The sequence below is a fragment of the Panthera onca genome, chromosome B3 (genome assembly GCF_046562875.1).
Source record: "Panthera onca isolate mPanOnc1 chromosome B3, mPanOnc1 haplotype 2, whole genome shotgun sequence".
In the NCBI taxonomy this organism is placed as follows: domain Eukaryota; kingdom Metazoa; phylum Chordata; class Mammalia; order Carnivora; family Felidae; genus Panthera; species Panthera onca.
The window spans coordinates 5,320,508-5,335,133 of NC_138344.1; the positions used below are offsets into that span (position 1 = coordinate 5,320,508).

Below are 14,626 nucleotides of genomic sequence, written 5' to 3' on the forward strand. Positions count from 1 at the left end.
AAAAGGAAAGGAATCTATTGAAATGCAGGACTGAGATGAAATACTAGGAGAATTATGGTTGCAGAACAGAATTTAAGTGTTAGAAACCTTGACAAAAGGAAAATATTAGAATCAAAGTCAGGAACCCAGGCAAGATGCGTAAGGGAAGTGATCGCCTTTTGCATCCCAAGGAATGATTGAGCCTGCCCAAGTGAAGCATTTATTGTTTTTCCCCCAAGACTCCAATCTCTTGATGAATTTCATAATCTTTTCTCTTAACAGGAGAGAAGTTCATTATGAACCAATATTTCTGTGGAAAGTAAAAACTTATCTAAGATTCAGCAATTTTTTAGCTTTTTTTTTTTTTTTTCTGCTCAACTCAAGTAAAATTGCTTTTAGTTTTATATCTAACATGTATGGTACAATCCCATCTTTTAAAATTATTTAGACCAGGAGCTCCTGGGTGGCTCAGTGGGTTGAGGGTCTGACTTGGGCTCAGGTCATGATCTCACGGTTCGTGGGTTCAGGTGCCACATCGGGCTCTGTGCTGACAGCTCAGAGCCTGGAGCCTGCTTCAGATTTTGTGACTCCCTCTCTCTCTGCCCCTCCCCCACTCACGTTCTCTCTCTCTCTCTCTCTCTCTCTCTCTCTCTCTCTCTCTCTCTCTCCTCTCCCTCTCCCTCCCTCCCTCTCTCTTTCTCTATCTCTCAAAATAAGTAAACATTAATTTTTGTTTAATTATTTGGACCTATTTACCTGTCTACCTAACTTCTTTATGTCTCCAAAGTTCTCTGTAGATGACATTTCCCCAGATGTTAACACTGGATGATGAGCCATATTAAGCATCTGCTTTGTGTCAGGGGGAAGTTCTAGGTGATGGGAATACAGCAGAGAACAGAACAGGTAAAGACCCTGCCACCAGGAAGCTGGCCTTCTAGTGGGGCTGGGGGGCATTGCTTCCTTCTTTGTGCTTTTCTGTATTGTTTGTCTTGTTTGAGAACGAGCATGTATTATTTTTATAAAAGCAGTGGTCATTACCCTCACACACACACACACACACACACACACACACACACACTTCAGATGATTCTTCTAGACAGCCAGAGTTGAGGACTGCTACATTTCATTTGAGCCATTGACACTCTAGTGTGAATTACGTTTTCAGGAAGACAGTGTGAGGACCCAGAGTCTCTGCGGGTCCCAACCCAGGCAGCTAAATCCTCAGAAAAACTGAAGAGGTGAGCTGCTCCCCGAGGAATTCAGCCTCTCTGGCCTGGAAGAACCATTGAGCTTGTCTCCCAAGCCCCCCTTGCCAGGGGTTCCTGTCCCTGTCCTAGGATCCTAAGCCAGTGAAACAGATGCGTGTTCTAGCTGACACTGGACCCAGGCAGCTGGGGGCCCAGCCCAGCCTTGACGAGTGTCTGGGACAAGCCTGACAGCCAAGGCTCTCCTCCTTCCCGACTTGGGAGCCCTATCTGACTCCAGTACCCTCATCTGCTCTCACTTCTTGGGTGGAGCCCTGACTCCTGCCCTTTTCCATTTGCACCCTTACTTTAGCCCCACTGGCCTAAGCTCCCCTTCCCCACACCCCCGGGCCTTTGCACATGCTTTCTCCTCCACCAGAATCCCTTTCCCACCTGCCCTCCCTTGCCCCAGATCCCAGGTCTCTCCCCTGGAAGCCTTCCCGACATACTCCCAAGCCCAGAGGGCAGGCACCCGCCGCCACCAGCTCTGAGCTCCCCACAGGCCAGCCAGCATGGCTCTACTCATTCCTGTGGCCTAGTGACCACATAGGGTCACAGTCAAGTCTTCCTCTTGAGGTCGTTGAAAGGAGTAAAAAGTGCACGTTTCTATTTTAAGGTTTGTTAAAAGAATGACAATGAGTGTGAAGGAGGAGGGGGAAGTGAAAGGGGGAATCATCAAGTCAGTAAGGGAAGGAAAGTAATAGGAAATGGGGAGAAAGGTCTCACTTTCCTGGAGCCAGCTGAAGGTCTGTGGGGGCTGCAGGGTCAGACAGGGCTGAGTCCCAGCGGGAGCTGCCCTCTCGGCCCCCCACACCCCCCAGGGCCTGGGGAGGCACCGCCACCCAGTGTCCACCGTTCCCACAGAGCCCCCCAGATCACGCTCTGCTCGCAGGGCAAGTGAGCGCGTCTCCAGGGCAAGTCCCAGCACCAGTGGTGAACTGAGGTCACCCCACCGCTAGCAGTGCTGGGGGGGGACCTCAGGGCAGGCAGGGATGAGGGCTGTGGCTGTCACCGCGGTGTGGCCTGACGTGCCTCCTCCGCCCTCAGAAGTAGTGGCGTGAACTCTTCCTCTCAGGGGCGTGTCGTCTGCTGTGGGGGCGACCTGGGGAGCCCAGCCCAACACTCGAAACACTCACACAGAGCATGTGACAGGCAGGGCACATCTCCTGCCAGCAGACGACTCGCGGCGCCTCCCTGAGCCCGGCCCTGCCCCTGTCTGCACCCCTGTCTTTCCCACTAGGCAAAATTTAACTTTGTTAAATGCTTATTTATTAGAGAGAGAGAGAGAGAGAGAGAGAGAGAGAGAGAATGAGCGGGGGAGGGGCAGAGAGAGAAGGAGACAGAGGATCCAAAGCAGGCTCCTTGCTGAAGGCAGACAGCCCAATGTGGGGCTCCAACTCAGGAATGAGAGATCATGACCCGAGTTGAAGTCGGACGCTTAACTGACTGAGCCACCCAGGCGCCCCATATTCACCATTTTTTTTAAGTTTATTTATTTTGAGAGAGACAGAGAGAGAGAGAGAGAGAGAGAGAGCATGGGGGAGGGGGAGGGGAGGGCAGGGAGAGAGCATCCCAAGCAGACTCCACTCTGTCAGCGCAGAGCCCAACACAGGGCTCGATCTCACAAACGGTGACGTCATGACCTGAGCCTAGATGGAGTCGAGTCAGAGGCCTAACTGACTGGGCCACCAGATGTCCCAACCTTGATCTTTTTAAGGGCTCTTGAGGACTCTGCTGCACGGACACTCAGGATCACCAACCCCCTGCTGTGGCACATGCAGGTTATTTCCAGCCTTCTGCAAAGCCGAGCAGTGCTGTGAGGACATCCCTTTGCACGGCGGTGTGTGGAGAATAAATCTTCCAAGGGCTCTGCGAGGTCCCACAGGTGAGATGCCGGAGGATGCAGATTTTCGAGGAGGGCCCCTCACCAGGGACCGACCGAGATACTCCCTCCAGAGCCAGCCAGCTCCCAAGAGCGGGTTCCCCAGAGAGAGACCGCTCAGGAACCCCAACAGGTGTTCCTTTTACAGGTGGATCCGTTGTTGTGGTTGTCCTTGTCGTTGTTTTGGCCGGGGGGGGCAGTGCTGGGCTCCAGCCCTAACTGCAGAAGGTACAGAGCTGGTCTGGGCAGGTGGTTATGCAAATCAAACAAGGAAGTAGGGCTCAGGGGAGCAGAAGGGTTGGCTCTGAGCTCCCTGCCAGGGAAGAAGCTGAACTAGGCGCATCCCCTCTCCCTGCAGGAGGCCTGAGGGGTTCAGGAAAGGGCCCACGGACCACCCACTCCCAGGGGAATGGGTCCTGCCATGGCCCTGGCCCCTCCATTCTATCCCCTGTGTTCCTAGAGGTCCCTACAGGGTGTCTGTGTTGAGCTCAGAGTCCAGTATGGACAGATACTATAATAGGACGGCCGTTTCCTTCCCCTGGGCCCAGGCTGGCATCCCGGTTGCCCACCACAGTGCCCACCGGTGATGTAGGAACGTCCAGTGGGGCCTCCTTGGTGCCTACAGCTCCCGGGGCGCCCATCCCAGCCCCGATCCCTCAGCGTGACACTGTCTCCTTAACTGTGAGTTCCGGGACAGCAGAGTGGGTCACAGGGGCCCAGCAGGTGGCAGCTGCCCAGTGCTGCCTGTCACTGAACATCATGACCAAGTCACACTGGCTGGGAACTGCTGGTGCCTGCCTGGCTGAGGGCCCCCCCCCCCGCCCCCCGCAGGGCCTGTCCGTGGGAATGACGAGAAACAGGGTTCCTAGCCAGAGCTGCCGCCAAAAATCGAGAGGGAGCCCACCCCAGAGCCTCAAGCTAACCAGGGCCTGCAGGCCAGTCCAGGTGAGGCCGGAGGAGCCCAAGCCAGTCTCCTTCAGATGCTGCATCCATCTCCTAGCGTTCCAAATTGGAGACGCCAGTTTCTTTGCTTTTTTTTTTTTTTTTTTTTACGTTTATTTATTCATTTTGAGAGAGAGAGCATGTGTGTGAGGGAGCACATGAGTAGGGGAGGGGCAGGAAGTGGGAGAGAATCCCAAGCAGGCTCCACACTGTCAGCACAGAGCCCCACGGAGGGCTCAAACCCACAAACCCTGAGATCATGACCTGAGCCAAAATCAAGAGTCGGATGCTTAACCGGCTGAGCCACCCAGGCGCCCCTCTTTTGCCTTCTTTTGAACATTTCAGGCCTCTTAGCAAATCGATTTAAGGCCTCTTGCACCTAGGATTGGCAACTCTGATAAGCATTTGTGGAATCCCCCCAGGTTTCAGACACAAGGCTGTTGTGTCCCTGCTCCCCTCTGTTCTTGGTGAGCTTTGCCTGCATTTGTGCACAGAATGAGCTCATTACACAAAGTGGCCTGTGCTCCCCGACGAGTGAGGGATGCCTGCCTCAACGGCAGCGTCAGATGTGATGGGTTCCACCACAGAAGTGCATTTAGTTCCCCTGCACACACACCAATCAACGTGACACCGAGCCATGCCGTCCCCGGTTATATGCACATCAACACCTGACAAGTGATCACCAGCGTGTTTTCATTTGACTCCAGCTGCCCCCACCTCTCATGAGTCGGGGCTGAAAAATTCGCCCATTTCGGCAGCTCCTGATGGTCTGGGCTGATAAGGATCCGGGTCAGGCTACCTGTTACTCACTGCCTGGTGCTGAGAACAAGCCTCCAGGTCTTTGCACATGTGTCTCTCTGCCCAGGGAACCTCTTATTATCAGCCCTTAAAAAAAGACACAGACTCATGACTGTCATATGAAACTGAACATGTGTTAAAGTTTATTAAACTCCTAAATCAATGGGGGAACCAGGCACATGTTATTACCAGTTCACAAGAGAATCTGAAGAACAGGCACAATTATCGATCAGCAATATTGAAATGAACACGCAAATGAAGGCAACACTGGGGAGGGAAGTCAGTTGGTGTTCTATGAGACGGGCCAGAGTCCACAGGTCTGTAACAAGAATAATTTTGCATTACTTATCTATAATTTGCAGAGTTGTAAAATAACCCTCATAGAATGGAATCAGATAATCCAAGAGGTGTTTCCCAAGAGTCAAGATAATGCATCGCTTTTCCACAGGTGTACAAATATTTCCCTGCAATCCCGACCACCTGGCCACTGAACCCCCATCTTGTCCAGGAGGCCCCCCTGGCTCCCAGAGTGGATGATGCCATCCACTGGACTCCCCCAGTCCCTTGAACTTTTTTTTTTTAATGTTTGTTTACTTTGAGAGAGAGAGAGAGTACACACACACACACACACACACTCAGCGGGGAGGGGCAGAGGGAGAGAGAGAATCCTAAGCAGACTCCATGCTCAGCACAGAGCCTGACTTGGGGTTTGATCTCCTGAACCGTGTGACCATGACTTGAGCTGAAATCAAGAGTCAGATACTCAACTGACTAAGCCACCCAGACACCTCTTCCTTTTTCTTTCTTTCTTTTTTCTTTCTTTCTTTCTTTCTTTCTTTCTTTCTTTCTTTCCCTCCTTCTTTCTTTTTCTTTCTTTCCTTCTTTCTTTTTTTTCTCTTTCTTTCTTTCTTTCTTTCCTTCTTTCTTTCTTTCTTTTTTTTGGAGAAGGGGAGGGGCAGAAAGGGAGAGAATCTTAAGCAGACTCCTCGCTGAGCTCGGAGTCTGACATCAGGCTCCACCCTACGATCCTAGGATCATGACCTGACCCGAAATCAAGAGTCACATGCTCAACTGACTAAGCTACCCGGGTGCCCCCAGTCCCTTGAACTCCTTATCACACTGTTCTGTCTCCCCCATCGGTCTTGTAAGATGCTTAAAATCACCACTTGTGTCTACCTCTGATTGTGAGGGAGCACTTGAGGTTGAATAGATGGTTGAATAGATGAATTAATGAGCGAACAAAGGAGTAACGGCCTAAAACCAGGGGGTCATGGAGCACCGCTGTAAGACAGGCAAAGACCTGCAGGTTGTGGAAGTGTGTCGGTTCCGAGCTTGATCTTACTAAGGGCCCCTCAGATAATACAGCCCCGAGAGCAAACAAGCTCAGAAGTACTAGGTTAAACACGAACGGGTTGTTTGCTTCTCCCCTTTCACCACAGCACTTCCGACAGCCTTTACCGTATCAAAGTCCCCCGTGAATGTCTCAGAAGGAGCAGGCAACATCCCGGCGTCTTCCGTGCTTATCTGATGGCGAAGCAACTCTTTAAAAATGAAGGAAAGATGAGGGTTCTGGAAAATTCACAATGAGAAAGACCAATTTAATCCAGCCCTCCTGATGTATGGAGTGGTGCAGATGTCATTACTGCCTGTGTCAGAGTGCCAGCCCCAGCGTTAGAGCTGCTGTGTGGCTTTCGACAAGTTCCTTAACGTCTCCGCACCTCAATGGCTCCATCCATAAAACGGGACTAAAGGGGCGCCTGGGTGTCTCAGTCGGTTAAGCGTCCCACTTAGGCTCAGGTCATGATCTCACAGCTTGTGAGTTGGAGCCCCGTGTCAGGCTGTCTGTGCTGACAGCTCAGAGCCTGGAGCTGCTTTGGGTGCTGTCTCCCTCTCTCTCTGCCCCTCCCCCGCTTGTGCTCTGTCTCTCTCTCAAAAATAAATAAACATTAAAAAAACAAACCAAAACAGGACTAGAAAGAGAAATCGCCTCAAAGTGGCTGGCGGGGGGCAGGGAGGAGGTTAAATGAATTTCTGGGAGGAAGACTTGCAACATAGAGCCTGGCACAGTCTGTCCTCAGTCAGTGGTAACTGTGTCACTATTACTTATAAAAACACGTGCCATTTATTGACTTGTCTTTGTGTCATCTTGCTTGACCCTCACTTCAGCTGAGGCCAGATGAGGAAGATAAGGCCAACGAGGACAGCTCGCTCGGGAGGTGAACTCACAGGCCCACAAGGCCCTGCAGCTGGCAGGGGGCCAAGATTCTCCGACCAGGCACGAGGCCCGAAGAACGAGCCAGCCAAGGGCTTGGCATGAAGTAGGTGCTTAGTAAAGACTGGTTTCTTCTATTTCTTCCTCCTTCCCTTCCAACAGCCATCTGGGCCCCCAGTCAGGAGGTCACCTCTGGCCAGGGCTGTGGTAGGACAGACAGAGCCCCAGGCTGGGCCTGACCTTCTCCCCCACCGGCTGAGGTGCCCCCTTCCATTTCTTCTTCTCCTCCTCCTCGCCACGCGCCCCTCCCCACCCCCCCGTGTGCCCGCTCAGTTATCTGGTGACTCCAGGACCCCGGGAGTCCCTCTGTTCTCCTCAGCCACCCTGGTGACAAAACAAAGGAGGAGCTCAAAATCGGCCTTGATTCAGTGCATGAAGCCCGTGGCCTGGGCTTGAGTGGCCCTGCCAGGCCACCTGGGGCCGTCCACGGGCGCCACACAGACCCACACAGGGCCCCACGCCAGGCCCGGCCAACACTGTCGCCCCAGCTGACGGCTTGCTCAGAGAAATGACTCAGCCCGAGTGCTCAGATGCCCTGTCCACGTTTTATGAACTAAAGGTGTTTTCATAACAACTGGGGGTGATGAGCCAGCAGCAGGCTGTAAACAGAGCAGTGATCTGGTTGAAACGCCCAGGTCCGAGCCCCCGCCCACAAGCAGGGCCTCCGAGGTTGTCAGCTTCTCCACAGCGGTGCTTCCTTCCCGCCCAGGTGGGGCCACGGGCCCCTGGGCTCGTCCTGGCAAACAGCACAGACTCCCAAAATAACGTGAAGACGCGCCCAGCCGCATCTGTAACCCAGGAGGGAAGCGAGTGACAGAGCCAGACCCGTGGCCTAGACGCCTGCTTCTGTCCTTCCCGGATGCCCCGGGGCCTCCTGTGGGACCGGAAGCCGTCCATGAGCCAGGGTCCTGGGACCAGAACTCTGGGAGGCCCAGCCCTGAGCTGGAGTTCGCAGGGCAGGGAAGGTGTACCTCGCCTCCCACAAGGACAGTGCCGCTGGGGGGGTGTGACACAGGTGCCCTAGAACAACAAATGGTGTGAAACAAGGAGGCCGGTGCTCAAACCCCCCCCCCCCCGGAGGATTCTAGAGCTGCCAGAGGTGAGACAGCACGGCCTGCTCATTCACCCTGCCCCTACCCCCGCTCTTCCTTCCATCCATCAGGGCACTTTGGGAGGCCTACCTGTCAGCCGTACCCCAGGCTTACCCATAAAGCCAAGCAGTCCTCTTCGATCCTAATTTTTCCAACCCACGGCAAGTCCCGTCCACCTTACCTCCAGCCACTTGGCCGCCGCCACCCACGCCCAAGCTGCTCGCCTCTCGCTTGGACAGCCACCCTACCTCGCTGGGGTCACCTCCTGACCCCTCAGCCTTGGCCTCTAAAATCCTTCTCCATTCATCGGCACGACGGTGCCACACCATCTTTCTGAGGCCCCACCCACACCCCACCCGCCTTCTTGGCCTCCACCAGATCCTGTCAGCTATTCAAGCTTTTTAAAGAAACTGAGCACAGCAGCTTTGGCATCAGGCTATGAAGAGAGGAACTGAACAGGAGGAGAGCTCAGAGGCACAACCATGCATGAAGGAGAACATGTGCTTGTGACGGAGAGACACCACCAACGGGTGGGGAAAAGACTCATACGTGGTGTTGAGACAGTTGTGATCCATATGGAAGAAAAGTAAAATGAGATCCCCACCTCAAGCCACACACACACTCCAGGTGGGTTCAAGGCTTACCTGTGAGTAACAAAAGTTTAACACGTTTAGAAGAAACTCCAGGAGAATATTTTTTAAATTAATTAATTCATTTTCTTTTTAAGATCTACGTCCAAGTTAGCATCTAGTGCAACAATGATTTCAGGACTGGATTCCTTAGTGCCTCTTCCCCATTTAGCCCATCCCCCCTCCCACACCCCCTCCAGTAATGCTGTGTTTGTTGTCCATATTTATGAGTCTCTTCTGTTTTGTCCCCCTCCCTGTTTTTATATTATTTTTGCTTCCCTTCCCTTATGTTCATCTGTTTTGTCTCTTAAGTTCCTCATATGAGTGAAGTCCTATGATATTTGTCTTTCTCTGACTGACTAATTTCGCTTAGCATAATACCCTCTAGTTCCATCCACGTAGTTGCAAATGGCAAGATTTCATTCTTTTTGACTGCCGAGTAATACTCCATTGTATATACACCACATCTTCTTTATCCATTCATCCCTCAATGGACATTTGGGCTCTTTCCATACTTTGGCTATTGTGGATAGCGCTGCTATAAACATGGGGGTGCGTGTGTCCCTTCAAAACAGCACACTTGTATACCATGGATAAATGCCTAGTAGTGTAATTGCTGGGTCGTAGGGCAGTTCTATTTTTAATTTTTTGCGGAACCTCCATACTGTTTTCCAAGTGGCTGCACCAGCTTGCATTCCCACCAGCAGTGCAAAGGGGATCCTCTTTCTCCGCATCCTCGCCAACATCTGTTGTTGCCTGAGTTGTTCATGTGAGCCATTCTGACAGGTGTGAGGTGGTATCTCATTGTGGTTTTGATTTGTATTTCCCTGATGATGAGTCATGTGGAGCATTTTTTCATGTGTCGGTTGGCCATCTGGATGTCTTCTTTGGACAAGTATCTATTCATGTCTTTTGATCATTTCTTCCCTGGATTATCTGTTTTTTAGGTGTTGAGATTGATAAGTTCTTCATAGATTTTGGATACTAACCCTTCATCTGATATGTTGTTTGCAAATATCTTCTCCCATTCTGTTGGTTGCCTTTTAGTTTTGCTGATTGTTTCCTTCACCATGAAGAAGTTTTTTTATCTTGATGAGATCCCAGTAGTTCAATAGTTCATTTTTGCTTTTGTTTCCTTTGCCTCTGGAGATGTGTGGAGTAAGAAGTTGCTGAGGCCAAGGTCAAAGAGGTTTTTGCCTGCTTTCTCCTCGAGGATTTTGATGGCTTCCGTCTTACGTTTAGGTCTTTCATCCATTTTGAGTTTATTTTTGGGTATGGTGTAACAAAGTGGTCCAGGTTCATTCTTCTGCATGTCGTTGTCCAGTTTTCCCAGCACCATTTGCTGGAGACTGTCTTTATTCCATTGGATATTCTTTTTTTTTTTTTTTTAATCTTTATTTTTACTTTTGAGAGGCAGAGAGACACAGAGAACGAGCAGGGGAAGGGCAGAGAGAGAGGGAGACACAGAATCTGAAGCAGGATCCAGGCTCTGAGCTGTCAGCACAGAGCCTGAAACGGGGCTTGAACCCACGAACCGTGAGATCATGACCTGAGCCGAAGTCAGACACTTAACCCACTGAGCCACCCAGGCACCCCTCCATTGGATAGTCTTTCCTGCTTTGTCAAAGATTAGTTGGCCGTTCGTTTGTGGGTCCATTTCTGGGTTCTCTATTCTGTTCCGTTGATCTGAGTGTCTGTTTTTGTGCCAGTACCATACTGTCTTGATGATTACAGCTTTGTAGTACAGGCTAAAGTCCAGGATTGTGATGCCTCTTGGTTTGGTTTTCTTTTTCAAGATTGCTTTGGCTAATCGGGGTCTTTTCTGGTTCCATACAAATTTTAGGATTGTTTGTTCTAGCTCTGTGAAGAATGCTGGTGTTGTTTTGATAGGTATTGCTTTAGGAGAATCTTTTTATGATGTCAGGGGAAAGAATTATTTCTTTTTTATTTATTTTTACTTTCTAAATGTTTACTTATTTTGAGAGAGGGAGGGGCAGAGAGAGAGGGAGAGAGAGACTCCCAAGCAGGCTCCGCTCTGTCAGAGCAGAGCCCAACACGGGGCTGGAACTCACAATCCAGAGATCATGACCTGAGTCGAAATCAGGAGTCACACACTTAACTGACTGAGCCACCCGGGAACCCCTGATTTCTTTTTTAAATAAACTTTTTGTTAATTAACAACATGCATAAAGAAAAGTGCATGTCATAAGTGTGCGGTGTGATAAAATTTCACAAAATGAACCCAGCTTTGTACCCAGCACTCAGGCCGTGAAAATAGGACACAGCCAGCAACCTGGAAAGTCCCCTCATGCCTCTCGATAAGGAAGACTATCCTGGGTACAAAAAGTATCAGCCATAAAGGAAAATATTAAATGAGTCTGATAACATTTACATTCAAATCTTCAGTTCAACACAAGAACATACCACAACCAACACGATAAGATAGGCCACAATCTGGGAGGAGATGTTTATAATACATACAACCGACAGGAGATTAGTTTCCAGGACATGTAAATGAATTCTGCAAATCAGAAAAGACAGACAACCAACCCAACCGAAGAGTCAGCAAAAGTTGTGAGCAAACGCCTCACAGAAAAAAAAAAGTCCATAAGGCCAACCACAGGAGAAGAGATGCTGTTCCTTACTGATATCAGAGAAATGCAGATTACAACAATAGCAAGATATTCTGTCTCCCCCATCAGATTGGCAAAACTTAAAACAAACAAGGGGCGCCTGGGTGGCTCAGTCGGTTAAGCGTCAGACTTGATTTCGGCTCAAGTCATGATCTCACGTTTTGTGAGGTCGAGCCCCATACATCGACTCCCTGCTTGGGATTCTCTCTCTCCCTCTCTCTCTGCCCTTTCCCTACCCATGCGATGCTCTCTCTCAAAATAAATAAATAAGGGGCTCCTGGGTGGCTCAGTTGGTTAAGCATCCCACTGCAGCTCAGGTCATGATCTCGTGGTTTGTGAGTTCGAGACCCGCGTCAGGCTCTGTGCTGACAGCTCAGAGCCTGGAACCTGCTTCAGATTCTGTGTCTCCCTCTCTCTCTCTCTCTGCCCCTCCCCTGCTTGAACACACACTCTCTCTCTCTCTCTCTCTCTCTCAAAAAATAAACATTAAAATAAATAAAATTTAAAAAAAGCAAAAGAAACAAACAAAAAACTGCTGCTACCAAATGTGGACCCCAGCCTCAGACGTGGCTGGAGGAGGAGATCGGGAAGGCCCCCTCCTCTCTTAGCCCTGTGGTCACTACGCTCCTTTGCTACAAAGCATCCGGCAGCGCCCGTGGCTCCTGACCTCTGAGCCCAAGCTCGTAGGGGTCTCCCGTTCAAGGGAACAACTGTTAACTGGCCTCGTAGAGTCTGTGGGCCAAGAATTGGGACAGGGCCCAGAGGGGAGAACTGTATCTGTCTGCCACACCTGGGACCTCAGCTGGAAGACTTGCAAGCAGAGGCTGAAATCCTGAAAGCCCTTCACTCCTATGAGGTGATTGATCAGCAGAGACCTTGGCCTGGCATTGGCCAGAGCCTCCGAGAGGCCCTGCCAGGGACTTCCTGGCACCGTGGCAATGGGTTCAAAGGTCAGGAGAGACTTGGGGAGAGAGAGGCTGAAGCCTTATTATCTTTATGACCTCTCTGTGGAGGCCACACACCATCGCTCCCGCCACAGTTTATTCATCAAGGCAGCCGCAAAGGCCGGCTCAGTTTCAAGGAGAAGAGGGACTGACTCCACCTCCCGTGGGCGAGGTTTCAGGCCACGTGGGACTGAAGAGATTTCTGTGGCCACTTTTAGATGATAGACATAAGAAAACCCTAGTATTTAGAGCCAGGACTGAGTTGAGGCAGAATCGCAGCACCCTGAAGGCCTCTCAGGGGAACCAGAGGCAGGGAGGCCGCGAGGAGGCTGCCGCACGAGGCCAGGCCTTTGTGAGGAGGGGCCGCCGGTTAAGAGGAGGGGACAGAACTGCAGGTGAGGCCACTGATCACTTCAGCTCGGTCACCAGTGCCGCAAGTCACTGTCCTCCTTGGGGCCTGTATTACCTACAACATGAATGAGATGAAAATATGAAGGCAGGAGGGCTCCCGTTCTGTTGTGGACCCTTTGAGAATCTGGTAGAAGGAATGGAATGCTCCCCTCGGGGGAAGAAAAGTGCACCCAGGCACAGGCATAAAGAGCTAGCCCAGGGGCGCCCGGGTGGCTCAGCCGTTGAAGCATCCGACTTCGGATGCACCTGAGTGTCCCAGTCGGTTGAGCGTCTGACTCTTGGTTTCAGCTCAGGTCGTGATCTCACGGTTTGCGGGTTCAAGGCCCGCCTCACACTCTGTGCTGTTAGCGTGGAGCCTGCTTGGGATTCTCTCTCTCTTCCCCTCTCTTTGCCCCTCCCCTGTTGGCGCGCACACATTCTGTCTCTCACAAGATAAGTAAATAAACATTTAAAAAAGAAAAAGAAAGAAAGGAAAATCTCTTCAGCCCAAGACCTCCCCTTGATCTCATTGCCCCTAGTGGGGTCACGTGAGCAGTCCACCATCAGTGAGGATGAAGACCGGAGGGTTAGCTCACAGGTTCTCAACCAAGGGCCGGAACCGCAGCTCAACAGGGTGTTTGGAAATGTGGGAGGGACGTTTCAGGTTGTCACAGTGGCCGGTCCTTTAGTGGAGGCGGGGTGGGGCACCGCAGCTCATGGAACAATTGTACCTGAAGAACGTTCCCCCGGAAAGGCCACGAGCATTTTCAACTCGGAAGCTCTTGTGTGTCTAGAGTGGAAGCAATGGAACAGAAAGGGCTGGGAATGTGGGCCATTCGGCCAGCCCAGGGGTGTCTGCGGCCACCCTCCCCTCACAGGCTGCTGCCAGGCGCACGGGTAAGTGCTCAGGCCGACGCACACGCAGATGTTAGCATCTGGAGAGAGCGGGCCCGCGGCCAAGGCAGAGAGAGAACCAACTGTAGGACCAAGAGGTGATGTGTGCAGGGACACACGATGTCTCCGCTCATGTTCTCGTTTTCCTTGGAACTTCTTGCCTGGCCCCCAGGGGGCCGCCCAAAGCGTCACCACATCCTGCTGTGTCATGCCACATCCTCTGGTCAGTCCCCAAAGGGACCCTGACTCAGCAGCAGACACAGTGGGGCAGGTAAAAGGAAGTGGGGGAAACGTCACCGTTACCATGTCCTTCCGCCTGGCCCAGTTCCCGGCAGGCAGGGAGTCGCCACCCCCCTCCCCGGGGTGGCGGGGGAGCCCAAACTATGGCTCGGCCAGCGGGCCGGCTTGGTGGCTGCCGGGACCTCTGCCACCTTCGGGATCAGAGGGCTGGCTCTGATCCCTGAGCCAGAGGGAGGAGGCGTCTCCCCAGCCTGAGGGACGGAGAACCAGATCTCACCCTTTGGAGGAGTGGACCTGGCCCCGCTCCTGCCTGAGGGTCCCCAGCCCCGGGCGGAGGGCGGGTGCGTTGACAAAGTCTGCCCCCTGATCAGAGCTGGGGCCTAAACAGCCGGCCCCGTGGACACTGTTTAAAGGTAGCAGGTTTTGTTGTTGCTACCCTGATGGTAAAAGCAAATCGTGTTCACGGTCGAGAAGGTTGAAAGGCGCAGGGAAGAAAATAAAAATCCAGCCTCAAGCCCGTCACCCAGGACAACTGCCCTCAGCCTATTGGTGTATTTCCTTCTAGTTCTTTTTCGGTGCATGCATATGAACTTCATTTATATGTACTATTTTATAACCAGTTCCTCTTTTTTTTTTTCTTTTAAAAATACAGTATGGGGGCACCTGGGTGGCTCAGTTGGTTAAGCGT

The 14,626-nt window shown here is 51.7% G+C and overlaps 1 long non-coding RNA gene across 1 annotated transcript; it reads right to left on the minus strand.

Annotated features, from left to right (window-relative positions):
• Positions 1 to 4,958: 4,958 nt before the first annotated feature.
• LOC132668650 (uncharacterized) lies at positions 4,959 to 9,026 on the minus strand. Its single transcript, XR_009605679.2, has 3 exons — positions 8,390 to 9,026; positions 6,304 to 6,414; positions 4,959 to 5,164 (listed from the first exon to the last, which is right to left on the minus strand). It is a non-coding gene; the product is annotated as an uncharacterized LOC132668650 (long non-coding RNA).
• Between the last annotated feature and the right edge of the window lie 5,600 nt (positions 9,027 to 14,626).